Source organism: Myripristis murdjan, chromosome 3 (assembly GCF_902150065.1).
Source record: "Myripristis murdjan chromosome 3, fMyrMur1.1, whole genome shotgun sequence".
In the NCBI taxonomy this organism is placed as follows: domain Eukaryota; kingdom Metazoa; phylum Chordata; class Actinopteri; order Holocentriformes; family Holocentridae; genus Myripristis; species Myripristis murdjan.
Window position 1 is genome coordinate 44,317,441 of NC_043982.1, and position 22,535 is coordinate 44,339,975.

The 22,535-nt window shown below is 42.5% G+C and overlaps 1 protein-coding gene across 1 annotated transcript in view; it reads left to right on the forward strand.

Moving 5' to 3' along the window:
- The window catches only part of ccdc102a (coiled-coil domain containing 102A), a 141,856-nt gene that overhangs the window by 21,064 nt on the left and 98,257 nt on the right, over nt 1-22,535 (forward strand). The window contains exon 2 of the mRNA XM_030048451.1: nt 2,670-2,781. The gene's annotated coding sequence lies outside the window, so the exon portion shown is untranslated. The remainder of the gene's footprint in view (nt 1-2,669; nt 2,782-22,535) is intronic.

Here is a 22,535-nt window from a genome sequence, read left to right on the forward strand (position 1 = left end):
GTTCTCCCGAGTTTGTTGTGACGCTTGTCTTGTCGAGGCGCGCCGCCCAAATCCCTCTGCCACCGGCTCTCTCTCTCTCCCTCCGTGTGTGTGTGTGTGTGTGTGTGTGTGTGCGCGCCCCTCAGCGTGCTAGCAGACAGATTTACTAGGCTTTAACGCTCAATTGCCTCTGCTGTTACCCAGACAACACCATCCCAGCACGCTCCCCCGGGCACGCTGCATCTGCCCCAGACAGCACACAAACAACGGCGTTATCGGCTTTCCTAATCAATTACAGCTCCCAAAAGATACGGCTTTAAAAATATATCCATCTTCATATGTGTAACCCCGTCCGCCACGGGCCGGGGTGCTCACCTCGCTTGTTGCTTTGGAGCTAATTGAGGCGTGAAGTGCTGTGGAGCTGGAGATCAGAGGTTCCCGCTGCAGAAACGCTGTTTGTCTTTTCTAATTGCTGCGTTTGAGTCGTGAAGGATTAACGCTTTGACGCACGCCTCCTCGCATTCAGCCGACGCTGCTGTCAAGTGCAGCTTCAGCCGAGCAAACGGAGCGCGCGGCTGTAATTGGGGATTTCTCATCGCCTGCAGCCCAGCAACAAACAATCCCAAATGATGGCAGCAGTGTTTAAAGGCCTTTTCTAAGGTGTAAATCTAATTTTTGCTCACATTGATATTAAAAAGTGAATGTAACAGCTCCTGGCTTCTCATTCACAGTGATTCCTTTAGAATTAATAGTCCAGATTTGTTTTCTTTGTCATTTTGAACTGGATGGGAGCAGATCAGCCCTGAAATACTGAGCCAGTCTGATTTAAAAATATCTTTTAATCGTGATGGCTGCATGTAAACCATAGGCGGTTCTAGGGGGTGGCAGGGGGTGGCAGCTGCCCCCCTAGAAAAATGCCTTGCCACCCTAGTTGCCACCCCAATTTCAGACAGTTTATTTATTTATTTTTTAATTGTGGCTGTTCGGAAACTCGCTGTTACGAGACTCCAATGTCCGAGTGCAAGTAAATGCAGCAAAAGATGACACCCCCACTATTTAAGGGGTTGATAGATAAATAAATAAATAAATAAATAAATAAATATTTCTAATGCCACCTTTTGGTTTTCTATTCAATGCTTTACTCATGTACCACCATAATAGAATGTTTTTGAGTTAAAATATCCTCATTTGGGGGTTTTCCAAGCAAATATTGATATATGTGATCGTTTGGTATTAAATCAGCATATATATTTCTGCCACCCCTTAAAGTCTCCATGCCACCCTCTCGCCACCCCATGAATATTTGTCTAGATCCGCCCCTGATGTAAACAAATGTAGAATTTAACAGAAAGCCTTTATTGTCAATGAAATTCGGAGCGTTAATCAGTGCAATTAATAAGACAATCAAAGACAGAGAACAAGCACACACAATAAATATGAAACTAACATAAATACTATAAAAAAATGCATATTGCAGTTACAAACATTGTGTATTGCACTTAGAAATGTACATTGTGTTTAAAATGTTGTAAATTAAAAAGTGAGCTGTGGCTCAGCAGATGATCAGTTAGCATTAAAGGAATGGGAAATGTAAAAATACAATAAAAAAATAAAATAAAATAAGGAAAACTCAAATTACGCTGGAACTTTGCTGGTGTTTCCTCAGATGAAACGTGATCCATTCATCCAGCAGGCAGAGCAAGATCGTGGAAGTGATGCTGTTTTTTTTTGTTTTTTTTGTCAGTTTTGAGGCCCGGTTGTAAAGATGTGTTATTACAAGACCACACTTATCTTAAAAATGTCTCTCAGGCGTCTCCTGCGGCTGGATTTTTATTTTTTTTCCCCCCGCTCCTCGTCTTTTCTGTGCTCACATGCACCGGGACTCGGTGCAGTTCTCCTCCCTCAGCGATCTGGACCACACAGGCCTGCGGTCTGGACTGCAGTGCAAGTCCAATCTGACTTGCTAATGCATCCTGGTGTGAATAGATAATAAAAAAAAAAAAAAAAAGTCAAATTGAAACAACATGTGTGTGAGTGCAGCCTGCAGTCAGCGTCTCGCTTCATGTGTTCAGTGTGCTGCTCGGTCTCGATCCGTCACAGCCCGTGGCAGGGTTGCCAGGTCTGTGAGACAAAAGCAGCCAAACAGCAACTCAAAACCAGCCCAAAACCCGCCCAACCTGGTATAAAAAGGGCCCAAAAATCAGCTCAAAATATGCCCATAAAAATCCATATATGTTGCTTTTTAAGTCCAACAGCATTGCTATAATTGCAAAATGCACTATAATATCTATAAAATAACACCATAAACATTAAAGGCAATTTCCCGAAACAGTTCTTTCACCTATTTAATTTACAGTATATCAGAAGTTAAACTATAATATGTGATACCTTCCTTCAGCTGAGTGGTGCTGATGATGTGATTGGACATGTGCTGAGTGGCCTCACACAGCATTGGCATATTATTTGTCTGTGGAGCATGTGACATATGTGGATAGTTTATATGCCGATCTGATCTGATCTCATCAAAATATGAATCTTTATTCATGTCTGCCCAAGCCCAACCCGCGGACAAACTTTGTTACCCGCAGCAACACTTAAAAAGTAGCCCAATTTGGTGGAAAAAACGCGTACTTGGCAACCCTGGCCCGTGGTACAGAGTCCTAACTTCTGCTCGTTTGCTCGTCTTACAGGTTTTCCCCCGTCAGAAGTGGCGGTCACACCGAGCGAGGTGCAGCGCCGTCAGCCAAACGCATCACGCCACCAAGAGGGAAGCACACGCCGCTTACAAAGTCAACTCAATCGGTAGGTTAAACAGCCCATCGTGGATCAATATACTCATGAGTGCACACATTTTCCAACCTGCTACCAGCATCCTCTCTGCTATCTTCTGCTATGGCAACAGTTTTCTCGACAAGTCACGATACAAGCTTAATTTGGAGTTTTATTACTTGGATGTTTTATTACAAACAAATCAGCATCTCCTCCATACTTCTTTGTTGAGAAGTTTGTTGCCAACTAATCCTCCGCCTCCTGGTCATGCAGGAGGTTAAAGTTCAGTTTACGCCGTACACCAGAAGAGTTGGAAAAGACTGAAGTCAGCGGAAAAGAGTTTTTAGTTTCAGATGGGAAAACTGGAGATGTGGCACAATCTGCAAGACGACAACCAGATTCCCTTTGAGACTGTCTGACGAATATTATAGGAATATTACATGAATATTACAGGAATATTACATGAATATTACAGGAATATTTTAGGAATATTACAGAAATATTTTAGGAATATTACAGGAATATTACAGGAATATTACAGGCATATTATAGGAATATTATAGGAATATTATAGGAATATTACCGGAATATTACAGGAATATTACGGGAATATTATAGGATTATTATAGGGATATTACCGGAATATTACAGGAATATTATAGGAATATTATAGGAATATTACCGGAATATTACCGGAATATTACAGGCATATTACGGGAATATTACAGGAATATTATAGGAATATTACAGGAATATTATAGGGATGTTTCTTCCAGTAATCTGTAAGGGGTGGCCATGAGTAATACTGGTGTCTGTGTGTGTGTGTGTGTGTGTCTGTCTGATTTAACATGGCTACCGGTGTGTGAGGGTATGTAGTCTAAAAACAGTCCTGGTTATTATGGGATGTAGCTGCATAAGATGACTGCCGGAGGATGGCGGGAGCCTTCAGCGACGTTACACACACACACACACACACACACACACACACACACACACACACACTAACACACACGTGACACTTGTTTATTGAGATTTGTTCATGTTCTTGCATCTCCACCTGTTTGCTGCTGCTTCCTGTTTGCAGCTGCTTCTTGCGCTCCTATTGGCTGCTGATGTTCACGTCACTGAGCTTTCATGTTTTTATGAGCGAGACTGAAGACTTGTGATCAGATTAACATGTTTGATATGTTTGATTGTGTTTAAACGTCAAGACCAGAAAAAGCCCAAGTCAGAGTTTTATGACCGTGACTCTAGCAAAACACCGACATTTTAAATTTGTCTGCAACAGTGAGATTGTTTAAAAAATGGTTTGTTGTGAGGGTTAGGGTGAGGCGTCTTTGGCACGAGTTGGGGAGTGTGCCAGTCAAAAACAGAAGAATGCATCAAATCCATGTTTAGAGCCCAGAGGGTTTAAAGGTGTTGGACAAAATTGGCTGATTCGATATGCAACGTGGAATCGCACGTCTTTTTTCTGCCTCACGATACATATCATCACAATTTTCTTGTATTGCGAAATATAAAAATTCGACCTATCGTCTCATGCCTGCAAACAGCAAAGTATAAATGCAGTCCCATAATGATCCTGTAAATCAAACGGATCAAACCACATGGACGGTCAGGATGCTGGTGCGTTCACTGCCCGTTTTAAATGATGGGAAATTACCATGAGAGGATGTGACAATCTGCATTTTGGCCAAAGGGGAAAAAAGCCTAAATCAGATTTTGAGTGTGTGTGTGACCGAGATGCATTTTACCAGCAGGTGTGAATGTAACGCTGCTTAAATCAAACGTGGACACTGTGTGTGTGTGTGTGTGTGTGTGTGTGTAAGACGTGCTTATTCATAACAGGTGGAGCGAGCCGCTGTGTGTTTGCCTTGATGTATGACTCAGCGCCGCCCTCTCTCCCACACCTGCCTAAACAATTAATTGACCTTAAAGCGCCGTGTAATTAATGGCTCTTCAGAGGGCTCTTAACGCGCTCATCTGCTCGCTCAGCGTGGCGGCGGCGTTTATGAGTTTACACCCCCGTCCCGGGAGGCAGGGGCGAGGGACCCGCTCTCGTTTTGCCGGCTTCGGTTTTCAGCACCAACTCTTTTTTCCTCGCCGCGGCTCCCAAGCTAAACTGTTGAGGTTTAGGAAGGAAAACCTCTGAAATGTGAGAAAACGGGCCTTCGCTGTGAAACGGGATAAATAATGCGGTCTGATGTGAATAACTTGACCCGTGGGAGAAAATTTTGAAGTCGTCAAGACGTTTCTAGTTTTGCCGGTCCTCGCGGTACAAAGACGGGTCTCTTTGGTTTTGCTTTGCTTCAGAAGGCTGCCCCTTTTTTTTTTTTTTTGAGGGTTTAGGATGTCGATGATAACGCCACGATGTTTCCTTTTTGTGGTCCCACCATCCAGTTAAACCCTAACCCATCTACTATCTGTATATTTCATTTTTCATATTTATTATTTCATCGGTATATCTTACATTTCTTACATTTCAACACTTAAACATCTAATATTCTTAGGCTACTTTATTGTATATACTTAGCCCTTATTGTCTTTAGTGTATATATTTCGCATATTTAGTCTCTATTGTATATACTTTGAATTTTACTTTTATTTTATGTTTTTATTGATGATGCTGCTGTAACGTGGGAATTTCCCAGTTTGGGATCAATAAAGTATACCTATCTATCTATCTATCTAAAGACCTAACAGGTCATAGCACTGCCCTGTGTTTCAAGGATTCAAGGATTCAAGGATTCAAGGATTCAAGGAACTTTATTGTCATACCAGTTCACACTTACATGCTAGTGGTACGAAATTAGCACTCAGGTCCTGGTATAAGCCAACCCCCCCCCCCCCCCCCCCCCCCCCCCCTCCCCCCCATATGTAAATATAGACAGTATACATATATATATATATATATATATATAAATATGTATATATAATATAGACAGTGTAATATAGAATGGACCAAGCCACAGAACCTGATGCCCGGGACTGTGTGTGTGTGTGTGTGTGTGTGTGTGTGTGTGTGTGTGTGTGTGTGTGTGAGGAAGGATTAGTGAGCGACTTGAGCTGATTTCCTCGCAGTTAAAAACTCCTTTGATCGCCCTCACTGCTGGTTAGCTCCTCGCGGCCTCCTCCTCGCGGCCTCCTCCTCGCGGCCTCCTCCCCGGGCCGAGGGCCAGGCCGGCTTTGAACTCCTCGCTTCTCTTGAGGAACAGACGAGGCTGAGGCGAACCCTGAACGCTCCGTCCGTCCTGCAGACAGGATGTAGACCGGAGCTCCACACCTCCTCCACCCAGGAGCTACATCTACACCCGAGGCAGGCTTCACTCAGACTGACCTGAGGAAGACAGGAGACGTAAAGTCAAACCTCCAGTCGCAATCAGTCGTCTTCTTAACCCTCGTGTGACCCCTGGACATTTTTGTCCATTTTCAAAATTCAAAACTCCCTCACAGACAATCACCATCCTCACCAGAGTTGATTTTTGGTGAGGGGGTGTCATTCTGGGTGAAATTTAAAATTTTTGTCCACGAAGGGTCATGGATGTGATAAAAATGCATTACAGGGTCAAATAATGGATTTTCATGCTGAAAGTTGGGATTTTCAAATTTAACCCAAAATTACCCCCCTCTTGCCAAAAATCACCCCCCTGTGACCCTTTGGTGGGTTTTTTTAAATATAGATTTTGTTTAAAGGTTGTTTCCGTGCTGTTTTTCGCTTTGCGTTCCCTCAGTCGCTTGGCTGTTCGGTCTCTGTGGCATCAGGGAAGAGAGGAGAAACTGAAATCCATTTGTACTGATAATGTGCTAACTAGCGAGCTAACCGCAGAGAGAGAGCTAGTTATGGTAAACAAACCACCTTCCACAATAAAAGCCCCTCAGGATGACGAGGCCAGTGCAGCTGCAGCTTCTCATCGCACTTTATTCCTGATTCATAAAATAAACCCGCATGACCAGATTTGTATCGTGTATCGTGAAAAAAAATAAATAAATATAAAAAATAAGATTAGCGCTACTTTTTTCTTTACCTGTCTGTGACTCCCAAGGTTTGTGGATTGCTCTGTTGAGGCTACTGCCCCCTGCTGGCCCGGAGAGTTATTACCTGTTGTGCACATGCGTGTGAATGGGGGGTATTTGTTGTGGGTATGGTTATAGTTTGGTTTTCATTTTTGGTTTACATGATTTGTTTTCTTTTCTTTGTCTGTTTTTGCTTGTTATATGACACAAGGTTTTGTTGATGCATTATTTATTTTAAAATTATAAAAAATAAAAAATTTGATCGCAAAATAAATAAACAAATAAGTAAAAAATTGGGGACCTTCTTCCTGACTTTTTCCTCTGAGGAGAAATCCTGCGACTGAGGTTAGCAGGTGCTGCATGTTGACTGTATTATTAGTTTATTATTTTATTTAACATGAGCCATGCACAACCCAGTTAGCTCCTGTTAGCTGTACAGCTCATTACCTCTGTGGTTACTGGGCAGGAAGCTGCAAAGCGTTCTGAGCGTTGATGTGGACATTGGCTGTGTGTGATCAGAGCCTTTTTCCTTTGTATCTCCTGCCGATGAAGTTTGAGTTTCTCCTTTTTCCGTCAGCCGTGGAGGCCATCTTTACTCGTGCTAACAGCCCAGTGCTTCTTCCTGTGTTTGTTCCAAGTGAACCGGAAACGCATCACTTCCCGTGCTGCAGGAAAGAAGCACCAGACAATGAGTGTTTAGAAAGATCTGAAAATGCTTTATAATGCAGATATGTTGAATCACTTTTGTCTTATATCCATCAGTGACAGAGAACAGTGAAATACACATTTAATTGTAGGGAAATAATACACATAGTCACTTTAAAAACAAGTGTAATGGACAGCAGGACTGATGTGAGAATCCACAATGAACAAATAATATGTTGGTTGTTTTTTATGTAGCCCTGATGAAAAAACCCAGCTAATATCTGGATTATATAGTCTAAACCATGGATTTCTAATGATCTTAACACTAAATATTTCATTCATTGTGTTTTTTTTTTTTTTTTTTGCACATTGCTTTTTGCACACTGGGTTGTACTTAGATCTTATTCTTCATTTTTTATCTTTTTTTATTGATTTATTTAATCTGTAATTTGTGGATACTGCTGAAAAACTGCTTATTTCCTGCGGGATGAATAAAGTATCTATCTATCTATCTATCTGTCTATCTTGTATAGTGTTGTGTACCGAGCTGCATCACTGATCCAGTTTTCTGGCTTGAATTAAGTTCATCTCAGTTTTGTCAGGACAGACCGATGAGCCGGCTTTGATTGCTGCCGGTCATTTTTTTGCTGTCAGCAGCAAGAACTTTTGTGCCGTTTGACATTTTGGCACTGCATTAAAAAAAAAAAAAAAAAAAAGGTCTCCTCTTGCTGCTGATGTGGACGAACTGAAGGACGGTTGTTTGCATGGCATATGATCCTCCATCCCTCGCCCCCTTCCACCTCTCTGTCCTTGTGTTTCATCATTTCCTTCATCTCCGTCGTTCCTGGGAGTCTCCGGAGAGCAGAAAGCGCTGCGTCCTCCATCTATTTACCTAATTGTACACATTATGCAAACCTCTCTGCGTCTGCAGAGGCTCCTGCGAGTGGGAGAGGCTTTGAAGCCGCTGTGCCCCGAGGAGACGCTCCTCTTTTTAGCTCTGCTGTCTCAACAGCTGAAGCACGTTCAGAAACGCCACCCGGCGTTACATAACCACGGCGAGGAGAACCTGAACACACGATACTTAGCGGCAAAACCACGGAAAACGATATCGACACCTTGTGAAATATTAATGTTGTGATCTTCCAGCCTCGTCTCTCTGTGTTTTTTCTCCACGGAGCCTCAGATGAGTGCACACGGCCTCGTCGGGAATCATGTCGGTATTTTGTCGTGTATGTTAGATGATGTTTCTTTGTATGTCGACGCTGGATCTTAACATCCAGTCTGCATCAGATCTGAACATAAAAGCGACTGATGGTGATTTTCCTCAGAGACGCTGTGATGATAAAAGGAGACACACACACACACGAGTTCAGTTTGCAACGGGAAATTTTCAAAAAGGCCTGAAAGTGACGCTAAACATGACTGTTTACGACGGATCCAGCAGACAACAGGACACCAGTTAGACTGCACCGCACTGCAGAATTAATACAATTAAAACAATCTCTATAGGTCGACTTTGTGCTTGACATGATGATGGCAGTGAAGTAAATAGTACTGCAAACTGCTCCTCCAGTAGAAGTAGAAGTACTGTTCCTCTGCTGGTATGTGACTGCAGTAGAAGTAGAAGTACTGTTCCTCTGCTGGTATTTGACTGCAGTAGAAGTAGAAGTACTGTTCCTCTGCTGGTATGTAACTGCAGTAGAAGTAGAAGTAGTGCAGTAAAAATGTCCTGCAGTAAAAGTCCAAAGTGTCTCATGTCAAATGTCCTGGCAGTAAAAGTGACTGAGCTCCTTTTTCCAAACAGTAACTGTGTTAGCTGGGATCTTTTCCATGCAGTTAGAAAAGGAGGAGAGAACACGCTGCACACTACATGCTTTTAAAGGGGCATTACGCTCAACTGAAGTGAGGACCCTGTAGACTCAACTGACACATGTGGAATACCGTATTTCACCAATTAATCGCCCGGGCGTTTAATACGCCAAATCAACTTGGACCCCGGGCGTTTAAAAGAACCAGGCGGCTCTTCGCTGCAGGCCTTTATTTATTTTTGCACAGACCTGCACCAGGCCATTATTGTGATGACAGTTACTGTCCAACATATTTTTTAGTACAAAAGTACTAGCAATATGGTACAATACGGTACACCCTTTTTTCTAACGTTAGCTAGCGCTCTTATTTTGACAGAAAACGGAAGTGCTGCACAGTTATTGTGCGGCTAACTGTTTACTTCTGCAAAAATAAGGTGAATAGCCTTATTTTGGGTTTACCTCAATATAATGCAAATAATCGCCCCGGCGGTTATTCGGGTGGGCGTTTAATACGCAAACTGGGTGCAGACCCCAGGCGTTTATAAGAACCAGGCGGCTATTTGCGGCCGGGCGATTAATTGGTGAAATACGGTAAGCACATACTATGATGTTGAGTCTATATGGTTCTCATCGCCCGCTGTTATTCCACATTTTCACCAGTTGAGTCTAAACGGTCCTCGCTGCAGTTTTTAACAGTTGAGCTTGTATTGTGAAAGTTGGAAAATGACAAAAAGTAGAAGCCACAAAGTAGAAGCAGGTTCCTCTTCTCATCTTTGTTGACTGAGCTTTTATTGTGAAAGGCTCCACAGTCTGTTCTCTGTAATGGATCTGATTTAAAATGTAGTGAAGGACAAAACTCAAGCAGAAATGGACTGAAGGAAAAGTCAAATTACTGACTTTAAAAAAATACTCAAAAGTACAAGTACACAAAAAAGCTACTTAATTACAGTAACAGGAGGAAATGTAATCAGTTACTTGCACCTCTTTGCCATGGCAACAGCACAGATTGTTACTGAGCCTGTGGATTGCACATTCTGTATGTGTATGGGTCTGAGAGTGAACACAAATATGACTCCATGTTGTTTACAGTTCCAGTCTCCAAATATGAAAAACAAAAGAGGAGCGCTGCCCGGGCTCCTCGCTCCCAGGGACGGGGCTCTGGGCTCGGCTGCATTCCTGCCGTCCCGGGACGTTTCAAAGAGAGCGCCGCGTCCTTTTATAATCACAGTGTGTCCGCTCTCCGCTTTCAGCTGCACATCTGTCAGAAATGTTCACTCCAGAAAAAGAATGGATCGTTTTTCTGTTTGGGACAACACACACACATTTTTTTTTTTTTTTTTTTTTTTTTTCTGTTTTGATGCTTCAAGTTGCTTTTGAAGTGAATCCACTCCGGGTTTGGGAAATGTTACAGCAGGACTCTTCTCGGCGTTTGTCGTGTAATTTCACGTTGGCATGTGAGATCTTAATTCTTTAAAAGCTGAAACTGCAGATCAGCTGACAGTCGCTGCTGAGTCCCTGCTGTCCCAAACCTCATACACAAACGCATTTAACTGATTTTCACACAAAATTCAAAACAACAGGAGCAGCACGGATGTTGTGGCTCATTAGCTCGGTCTCCAGCCATGTGATTAAAGATTCAACATTCAAGATTCAAGATTCAAGATTTATTCGTCACATGCATGAATGTACAGGTGCAGCAGCAGTGAAATGTAATTGCAACAACTCCAGCACTGTGCAAGTAAAAAATAAAAATAAAAAAAAATAATAATAATGATAATAATAATAAAAAAATAAATTAAAATAAAATAAAAATAAAGATAAAATAGAAAGAATATATGACATTCCTATATACAATGAACAACCTGTATACAATATAATAATAAAAAATAATAAAAATAATAATAATAATAAAAAATAAAATAAAAATAAAGATAAAATAGAAAGAATATATGACATTCCTATATACAATGAACAACCTGTATACAATATAATAATAAAAAAATAAAAAATAATAATAATAAAAAAAATAAAAATAAAGATAAAATAGAAAGTATATATGACATTCCTATATACAATGAACAACCTGTATACAATATAATAATAAAAAAAAATAATAAAAAAATAATAATAATATAAAAAAAATAAAATAAAAAACACAGTGGATAAATAAAGTTTTGATAAAAATCCTCTAATGTACTGCAAAACACTCTTTTCCAACTTCCTAAAGCTCCACCATCTAACTTCTTACGGTTTATTTTTTCACTTCGACGGAGCCAGGCTAACGACTCCCATAGACTTCAAGTCTTTATGCTAAGCTAACAGGCGATGCTATAAGTAGGAACCGAGCCACTGGACGTACAGCGGGGGAAATCATCTCGTCTCAGTCTGGGTCACAAAATTGGTATTTTGCTCAAAACAGTCCTTTAATATTCCAAAAATATGTCGACATGCACTCGAGATGGAAGGATTTTGTTGATAAAAAAGGAAATAAATAATAACCTGATGAACTGAGTTGCACTTGTAGAAGAGTAAACACTGAGTTTGGGTTTGAACAGCTGATTAATGATTCAGTGTCGTAACAAAATGGCTTTAAAGTGACTTTTGAAGTATCTCATATTTTCAGTCAGACGCCATGAAATATGGCCGACGTCAGCTGCCACAGAGGAGCAAACAACATCTGGGACGAATACTCATCAATTCTTTGAAAACTCTCCATTTTTCTTTGCTGGATGCTCTGTGGATCTCTGTCGGGGAAATCGATTGGTTTCGCTCCCGGCCAGATGACGGGAACGCCGCGAATTCCCGTTTTCTGTCCTCAGCGACATTCCAAGAATTTGCTTTTAAATTTTTCCTGACAGTCGACAGCGTCCCAGCGCCGAGGCCTCGCGCACCAAAGTGTGAAGATCACACCGACACGAGTGCCTCCCTCTCTCTCGGCCTTCATCCATCATCCTCCTCCTCCTCCCCCTCCCTCCCCCTCCCCCTCCTCTTCCTCCTCCCATCACCTCACACACTCCGGCTCCATCCATCTGCTCCTCTGTCCTGCTGAATAAATGATGGCTACATGATACGGCTGCTCCACCAGGCTCTGCTGAGCTGGACACACTGCTGGATACTGATACTGCCCAGAGACAAGGACACACACACACACACACACACACACACACACAGAAGAACACTCTCACTTTCACTTTTTTTTTTATTCTCCTCTTTGTCTGTTTCTATCTTCTCCTCTCACATTAACACACACACACACACACACATGTTTTTGTCCTTATCTTTCTTGCAGTCTCTCGTTCACACACTCTTATGTAGGTCTCTTAATTGTGTGTGTGTGTGTGTGTGTGTGTGTGTGGTTGTTTGTGTGGGGATATGTGTGGAAGCAGCAACAAGATGAATGAATTTGTGCAGAGCTGAGAGGGAAAGTTTTCACGCCAACTACAGTTCAGCCCTCCAAAACCACACACACACACACACACACACACACACACACAGCAATTTCAAGTGGCTGGTCATGTGCGCTTTGTGTGTTTCTAATGACATGGAGGGCGTAGGCTTCCTCAGGCATGTCTGTGTGCAACCACAGTATGTGTGTGTGTGTGTGTGTGTGTGTGTGTGTGTGTGAGTAAGACACACACACACACACACACACACAGAGAGAGAGAGAGAGAGAGAGAGAGTCATGGTTAAGGAATGTAGTGTGTAATTTGCTACAGTAGAGCCTCTTTCTGCAATAACTCCACACCTGGGGCCCCGTGGGAGACGCAGTTGTTGTTTTCTTCTTCTTCTTCTTCTCTTCACGTTGACCCGCGGGACGAGCACTTCCTCCTCCGGGCTTCGTTTTCGGGAGAGGACGAGGCGACGTCTCAGGTACGTCGTGTTGAGGTGTGTTTGAGTCTCCTCGTGTTTCCCGTGCTCTCGCGCTCAGCTCGTGGTTTTTAGTGTCCTGTAAACACACAGCGGAGGTGTAAACAGCATCTCGTGGTCAGCGGCGGGTTGCCATGGTGATCTGCTCTCTTGCTCGCTACGTTTGACCAAATTTGTCGCTTTGCAAAGTCCAGTTTAAACCGAAGACTCACGACCAGACAAACCGATTCACAACGCCGCAGAGAGACGTCGGGGGGCAGGTCACGGTGTGTGTGGCTGCAGAGGAGTGTTACAGTGTGTGTGTGTGTGTGTGTGTGTCTGGACACTGAGCTGCCGTCACAGGACGTCCAGCAGCCTCTTGTGACTCTGTAACCACGGAGATAACACGGCGTTCACGGTGTGACCTCGGGAAACATCGAGGCTTTCAGGAGGACACAGGAAAGTGTTCAGATGACGCTCTGATGTCCCGCTTCCCGTGAAGGCACCGTGGAGCTGCACCACAGAAGCACTGAGGGAGATGGAGTTGTTGCTATGGAAATGATACACTGTCCAGCTGTGTTTGCATCATCTTTTTTTTTTTTTTTTTTTTTTAATATTTTGTTTTATTTATTATTTTATGTTTAAGGAAAAAAAGACATAACAACAACAATAACAATAACAACATCCCGGCTTAGACATGTAAAATGAAATTAGAAAAAAAAAAAAATACCTGCGACACTAGTTTAGAAAAAAAAAAGTAAAATAATAATAATAATAATAATAATAATAATAATAATAACAATGATAAATTAGAGGAAAAAAATATAAAAAAGTAAATAAGTAAATAAATAAAAATAGAATAAATAATAAAAAAGGAAAAAAGAGAAAAAAATAAAATACAATAAATAAATAGATAAATTAAGTACACAGGTACATAAATGAATGGACAAACCAATAAACAGTAAAGCTACCAGTGATCTGTCAACTGTCCTGGTCTCATCCAGGTAGGCAGGAAGGGGCGTTTGCATCCTCTTTTGATCCTGATCCTGATCCTGATCCTGATCCTGATCCTGATCCTGATTCTGATCCTGATTCTGATTCTGATTCTGATCCTGATCCTGATTCTGATCCTGATCCTGATCCATAACGTTACCTGCTGTCTGATCAGTAACGTTGAAATGATGATGAAAGCGATGCTGTTTTTAGCTGCCGAGCTCAAGTTTTCACTTTTTTAGGATTTTGTCAGATCAAAATGCACAAGTTGCACATGCTCAGTATTGATCAGGCACTGGTTATCGATCAGGTGTTAGGTATTGATCGGGTGGCGACAGCGCTGTTTACCTCTTTAGTTATTTCCCCTCAGAGTTGGTGTTGCTTCAGAGTCGTGTGTTCCTCCAGCAGACGCAGCTTTTCGGCTGTAAAATGTGTCGATCTCTCCCTGTAAAGTGTCTTATTTTACCCATAATGCATTGTTTGACAGGCTGTCAGTCCTACATCAAGTTCAAGTTCAAGTTCAGGATTTATTCGTCACATGCATGAATGTACGGGTACAGCAGCAGTGAAATGTAATTGCAACAACTCTGGCACTGTGCAAGTAAAAATAGATAGAATAAAATAGTTAAAAAAAATAAAAATAAAATAAAGATAAAATAGAAAATATATATAACATTCCTATATACAATCTACAACCTATATACAATATACAACAATATACAATAAGTACAAACATTAGTCACTCATGGGGAAACTTTATACAACAAGTAAAATTAAGTTTCTATAGCAGGTCTGACTGAGAGTCATATTGAAGTCAAAGCCTCGGTGTGTTTTGATGCGGCTGCACCAAGCATCACTTCCCTGCTGGACGCCTCCTCTGGGGCCCGTCCTCTGCTGAGGCCCGTCCTCTGCTGAGGCCCGTCCTCTGCTGAGGCTCGGACCAGACGATCAGGAGAAATAAGAAGCAGACGTTGTGAAGTGTTAGGAGATGAGGAGGCAGATCAGCTGAGTGTCCCACACAGAGACGTTTACAGTAAAGAGGACATCACAGCGCTCCCTGACTCACAGATCGCTGTGGTCGACACTTTAATCGTCTTCCCTCTGAGCACAGTGAGGAATGCACTGAGCACATCCACTAACAAGCGAGTCACCATATTAAAGGGATAGCTGGGATTTTTTCCTCGTGTGAGGCTCTGTGACCGGTGGTGATGTCATCGTGTGGACATGAGACCTGCCAGCGAGCGAACATCTGGACCCCCAGCAGACAGCTCAAACACACTTTTCTGTCTCCACAGGTGTATTTGCACACCTGTCCACACAGGCCTGTGTGTGTGTGTCTCTGCTGCCTTACTGCACCGCTTACACTGGAACTATTTTGTTTGTCGAGGAATGCCGGTGTCACTACGCCACGCCCACTTTTTCTGAGTTACACGGCTCGTTCGCTATACTCACTATCACTGTTTCTGCACTGTGGAATTATTATGTATTTACTGCATCATTCATGTGTCTACTGCATCAGCAGCGCCTTGTTTATGTCTACCACCTCTCCAGGCTGCTTTTCAAATTGTATTTTTATTTTATTCTTGTGTTTTTCTGCTTTAGGCTAATGTGTAGTGTGCAGGCCACTGTTCCTGCTCAGGATATTTTACTGTAGGCTACTAATGTGGTGTGTATTTCTAATTCATAATTTGGAGTGTATTCATGGTTTTGTGTGTATTTATTGTACTGAGCTGCTGGTAGTGTTGCAAAATTCCCGGAATTTTCAAAGTTGGGAAATTTCCATGGGAATTTTCGGAAATTAATGGGAATAAACAGGAATAAACAGGAATAAACGGGAATTTTTGGGAATGTATATTCACTGCATTCACTCGATCATACACATCTATACATAATAAACATTTTGGTTTGTTTTAAGCAGATATGCATGCAAACATGTTACATTATAATGAATTTCCAGGGAATTTTTCAGGAATTTTATAACTGGCAATGAGTCTTTTACATCGCTGTGGAGGAATTCTGGCCTAGTCTTCTTTACAGAAATGTTTTAATTCAGCCAAGTGTTGGAGCATGAAAGGCCTGTTTAAGGTCACGCCACAGTATCTCAACTGGATTTAAGTCTGGACTTTGACTAGGCCACTCCAAAACCTTCATTTTGTTTTTTTTAAGCCATTCAGAGGTGGACTTGCTGGTGTGTTTAAAAACTGTATTTTATATTTACTTTGGTTATCTTTGTCTAATATCAAAATCTGTTTGATGATCTGAAACATTTAAGTGTGACCGATATCCAAAAAAATAAGAAATCAGGAAGGGGGCAAATACTTTTCCACAGCACTGTATGCCCCCCTCAGCAACTAAAAAAAGTGATATTGATGCTGACATTCATTTTATTGATTATTGTTTATTTTTGCCCCATTCACCTTAACAACAAAAACGAAAAATTCCAAAATTCCCAAACTTAAATTTCCTTGGAAACTTTTTAAAAACCTCATTCAAATTGATGACAAAAAAAAAAAACAAAAAACGAAAATTCCCCAAATTCCCGAGCCGAATTTTCACGGGAATTTTCGGAAAAATTGGAAAAAACGCGACAGCAAAAATCTCCTGAAAATTTCCAATATTCCTGAACGAAAATTCCCACGGTCATTTTCGGAAACTTTCCAGGAAATTTACCGGAAACTTTCCACCCCTTTGCAACACTAGCTGCTGGATGCCTACGTTTGCTCTGGGATCGATAAAGTGTCTGTGTTCATCGATCTATCGGTTGCTGAGGTCTGGAGCCGCTCTCGTTCCTGAGGGCAGATTAGACCAGAATCTGTTTTCGAGGTGCCCGATTGGCCGGTTGATGAATTCTCTTGCGATGCCTTCACAGTGCGCAGTTTTTCACAAATTCGCGGCGACCTACCGGGCTCATGGTGGAGAACTGGTCCTATTTCGGTTTTTGAGTTCATCTCTCAGCTCTCTTGTGCTTATCTTTTCTCCAAAAAGTTTGTGCGTGTCAGCCTTCTGTGATTGGTCGAACACGGACAAATGATCGCAGCCCACAGGTGGAGCAGCCCTGACTTTGGTGAATCAGCTCTGACAGAAACAGGACCCCCCCCCCCCCCCCCCCTCTCTGTTGGGTTAGAGAGAGATTCCTGCGGTGTGGAAAGCGAGCTCGCCTTCTTCTTTTTCTTCTCCTCGTGTCAAAAAATCCAAACTATCCCCTTAAAAATAAACAGCGTGCTAATTAGTGAAGTTGTATGCAGCTTTTTAATGAGATCCATGTTGCCACATTTCAGTGATGACGTCGGAGTCGGGAAAAAGAGCGTCAGTGAAATTAACAGACACGCACACACACACGCGCACACACACACACACACACACACACACACACACACACACACACCAGAAAAGCCAGACTGTGAATCATTTCCACGCAGGAGCAAAGACGCGAGCACAAAGCTGATATCTGCAGCCACACTGATCTGATAAATGAATGTACATGAGAAATAAATAATAACACAACCAAGTCGGTTCCCATATTTTAAGTCACATAATATGAATGTATGATAGTTCCTTTATCATAAAACACACGGCAAGGTATTCTAGAATTTCCCTGGTTGGGATCAATAAAGTATATCTATCTATCTATCTATAGACATGTGCGTGGATGTACACACTTATAATTTCATATTGTGCAGTGCAGGGTTATGTAATATAAAATAACAAAATGCATCCATTATGGGTAAGATTTGCTAGATACAAACTTAAACAGAAATTTTGCGCATTTTCCAGGACGTTTGAATCTGAATCTGATCTGAAGTAACTTCATGTTCTGATTTGTGAAAATATAAATTCTGGTCAGCAATAAAAGGCGAGCTCACACACTGTGTATGAACATTAAAATGCTTTTGTCTGAAAAAGAAGCTAAAATGCCAACTGGATAAGTACAGGTAACAGAAAGGTGTTGCATATTGTCATCGTAGCATATATTTGGTTCTTTTTCAGTGCCTATTTTATTTATTTATTCAGTGTTTGAATTTGAAATCTGGAAACAAGTCACTTTTGGTCACTTTTGTAAGTTTTCTGGCAGTAAAAAACAATAAAACCTATATTGTAGGGGTAGGAGAAAAATCAATTAAGTATCATGATTCTAAGGTGGAGTTGAAATTTGGCCTTTGAGGATGACTGGCAGTGGTGAGAGGCTCCTCCCTGTTTTAATGACTTTTAAAGTCACTTTGCTTGTTTGCATTTGCGAACGCCAATCCCGAAAAGAGAGAGGTTGTTTGGGTTTCCCCGGCGTTGACAGCAGATCCCCGAGGCGGCGAAGGCCAGAGATTGACTGCTCATTATTTCTGTGGAGCCATGTGTAATAAAAAAAAAAAAAAAGTTAAATACGAGAAAAAAGCTGAAGTGAAATATGGCTTTAAGAGGCGGCAGCAGCGGATGAGGAAATTGATTCACGATGAGACTGGTCTGAATTATCAGCAGCGGCAGGGAATTTGCATCAGCTGCATGAGGCAGGCGTGCACAACTGGGAAAACACTTCAGGTATGTGTGCGCGTGTGTGTGTGTGTGTGTGGGCGGTGGTGTGTGGGTTAATGATACAGTACAGCTGAGAGCCTGCCCGCTTTCTTTCATCACAGCTTTTCACCTCAAACATCATCCCCGATCTTTCCTTTTGATAAAGTCATTTTGGTAATTCTGTTTGATGATGCGTTTCACATGCCAGACTCTGTTTACAAGTCTGTTTTTCTTCCTGCGAGAAGCTCAAGTCATTTAGCTGAAAAAAAAAAAAAAAAAAATCCCTTTTTTTTTTTTTTTTTTTCCCCAGCTCCGCTTTGATGTTTGGAAATCTCCTGCTGGCCCGGTTTCAAGAACTCTCCGGCTTGGAGAGGGAGCGGGTTTGATGTAGAAGTTTGGAGCCAAAGCTGAAATGATTAGGCTCGCTTTAGAGGCACAGAATTGTACCGTCAGCCATTTCTGAAATAACGGGACCTCTCCTCCCACGTGCTTTGTTCTCCGCATAAAGAGAAATACCTTTCCCTTCTCCTTGTACAGGTTCCCCTGTGCGACACAGCCGTGTTGGATCTCTGCTAATAGCAGATAAATCACTGCGCTCGCTCTTTTATGTGTTTGTGACTCGATTCGGGGATGAAGTCAGTGGATTTCTGAAGTCATCTCGGGGACTTTAGACCAACTTTTTGCGACATAAATCTAGTTATGCTCTTACAAATAGCTGTTTGTTATCCTGACCACATCTGTGTGAGTCGCTTGGATCGATTCTGGTTCTCATGACTTTCGCCCTCGGGCTAATAAATAATGAATCAGTGGAGTCGTTTTATGGACTGCCTTCAGCTCACATTGCTCGTACATCAAGATAGAGACCTTTTGTGTGCTGTAATACCTTGGTAAGTACCTTTTCCCCATATAGTGCAGTTTATTATTCGGTTATTGTTGTAGGCCTGCTCACATATGTTAAGCATATTTCCCATCATTTATCCAAAGCATCTTAGTGCTGACAGCTTCAGCTTAAGCCAATAGACTAAACCGATCTTGGTCTAAAATGGTGAGCTGGGAAGGGGATCTGGCTCCGACGGATCAGGCCTTGGTGGGACGTCCAGCTCGTGCCTGTGGCTGTCAGATCAATGTAACAGTGAAGGTATCGAGGCTCTGAAAAATGGAAATCCACTCAGTAAACGACAAAAACACAAAAGACGCAGCATCTGCCATGTGCTGGAAGTGCCCCGATGACACATGAGACATTTTGAGAAAGCTTTTTTGGCAAGAGAAGGGAAGGGAAGCGGTGCCCTCGGGTCAGAGTCAGCGCTTCCCTCCACCCATGCTGCTGCACAGGGAATTGAACCCCTAACCTTGGCAGCAGCAGTGCCTTGCTGCGCATTGAGCCACTCAGGGAATGTGCCAAACCCCTTTCCCTCAGATTGCTATCAGTAAAAGTCAAGTGGTGCATTAGACACTGTAATCTGGTCCAAGCACTTCAGAATAAATTGAAATTTTAATTGCCTCGCTGAAATGTGCACAAAGGAGCAACAGATGCTGCCAAGCTCCAGGCCGGTAAAACCACGAGGACTCTGTGTTTTGAGGGACTGGAGGCCTGTACCGAGGGGTGTAACGATCCATCAGTTTGGAACAATATACTGATCTCATAATCAATACTAAGTGAAAATATCAATCCATATCCTCATTTTACAGATACGCTTTTATCACCGTTTCTGTCCAGACACGCCGCCTTCCTAAACATCCAAACAGTGCTAATACCAGGCAGAGGATGGCCAAAAACGATATCTGCTCCCCTCCTGGGAATAAATCAGCAGAGTGGAAATATTTTGGATTTCATTTGTCAGCTGACAGATCAAATGCCAGATGCAAACGCTGCCAGAACGAGATAAAATACTCAGGAAACATGACGAAGCTCGCCAGGCATCTCAAACAGGAACACAGCATTTTAATGTGACTGATGGTGCTAAATGGTTATAACGGTGTCGTCTTGTATCGATCGCATGAAATAATATCATGGCTGACTTTGTGATATTAGCCAATATCGTGTCATTCTCCAAACAATGACACGATATTGTCTTAGTCGGGAATGGTGTGCTATGACTTCTGTATATTTCAGGGGTTACCATGGCGACAAAAATCCCTAAAAAACTGCACAAATGTCCCATCCACAATGAATGGTGCACATTTTGCAAGGCCCGTACTCTACACCGTCGAGAATACCTCGACACAGTCAGTGGACGAAATGTGCGGCTCGGTCAGATCTCCTAGCCTGCACATTTTGGTTGCGATCACAGTTACCATGGCAACATAAAAAGTTTTCAAAAAATCCCACAGGAAATGAATGGGGACTTTGAAGGCACATATCTCGGTCATCCGGTCACGCAGAAATGTGAATCAAACTTTAAAAAGGCGACATTGACCAGGACTATTTTTGGTGTAAGGGGTATTTTCAAACACCTTAGCATTTTTTATAAAATCACAGTTGAAAGTTTGACACATTTTCCCGCCTTTTTTTCAGTTTTCAATGTGTGTGTATGTGGAAGTCGTTAAGCGGCTAGAGTGGGCTCTAACTGACAAAGTGGGGAGCCGGGATGAGGATTATCCAAAAAAATAAAACGTAAATCGCCCCCGCGGGCACATAATTTGAGGTAGGCACGTCATTTTTTCCAAAGTGGTAGAGATTTATGTCCTCTCTCACACGATGCAGCCACTTTTACCATAAGACCAACAGAATTTGAATGGCGAGCCTCTAAAGACAACATGCCCCTTGGTTTTCCCCAATAGGCTTCAATGTTATTTTTCAGGAGAAGAACGGAGCCGTTTCTGTTTTTCAGTGTTTTTTACATCGCTCTCCTGTCCACATTTTAGACCCCAGGAGCACAAAAATACACACAGTGCTTCAGGAACCCCTTGTGGCGCTCAGGGTCTGCTCGGTTTTCTGATAGGAGTTACCGTTTTGGCACAAATTAGCCAAGAGTAAGTGCTTCGCCAAGCACAAAATCTGCTCTGTGACCGGCATTTCTGTTACGTTGCCTAGCAACCTAACTGCACTCTCTACGCAAACAGACTCTATTCTCACTCTTCAGTGATTCAGACAGAGGTCAGGTCACTCCCTGGCAGCGGCCCCCTGAGGCACTCTCAAAATTTCCGCGGAGGAATTTCCTAGTCAAACTTGTGATTTACAGCCCGACCTGTCCGTCCTCGTGTCGGTCGGTCGCTCAGCAGATCAGCCGCATCTCCAGATCTGTCTGGTGGATCACCTTGAGTTTGGTGATGACCCTCATGTTGCTCAGCAGCGGTGCTCAACCTGAGGTCCGGGGAGCTCCACGGGTCCTTGACGGGGTTCCAGGGGCTTCCCAGAAAAATTGGATTTTATAATTTCACCGTTATTTCATTGACAAGAAGTTTGGCCCTGACTCATCAAAGCCATGTCCAAAACAGCTCCACAGCCTCATGGGTATCCGTTTGTGGATCCTGAACACCAGGAGAGGTTGAGAAGAGGATTAAATCTGTCCGTTTTGGTGAACCTGTGACCTCCAACTTCATGTGATTGACTGGCTGAAAATTTTGTGTTGACATTCGTGTTGACGAGAGGTGACACCTGACAGGTTTGGTGACCCCACGCCCCTCCCTCTGCTGCCACACACAGGCTCAGCGGTGCAGCTTTGTTAGAAATAACAAAGCTGCTGTGGCATCATTGGAGTTATTGGAGTTCAGTTCAGTTTCCTGACTCGTTTGTATGCTCTCCAGACATCGCTTTGGTCTTTCTACTCTGTACGAAAAAAACAGGCAGAAGCTCGTCTGTCATTCATGCAGCAGAGGAGACACTGTGTTGAGTGTTTTTGCAGAACCGTCTCAGCCGACAATGAGAACAGATTTTCACCACAACAGCTAACACCATCCAGTTATATGGGTAAACTGAATAAGTGTGAATGGGCTGATACAGTCTCTAGAGCTATAAAAACTGTTATTATTGAGTCC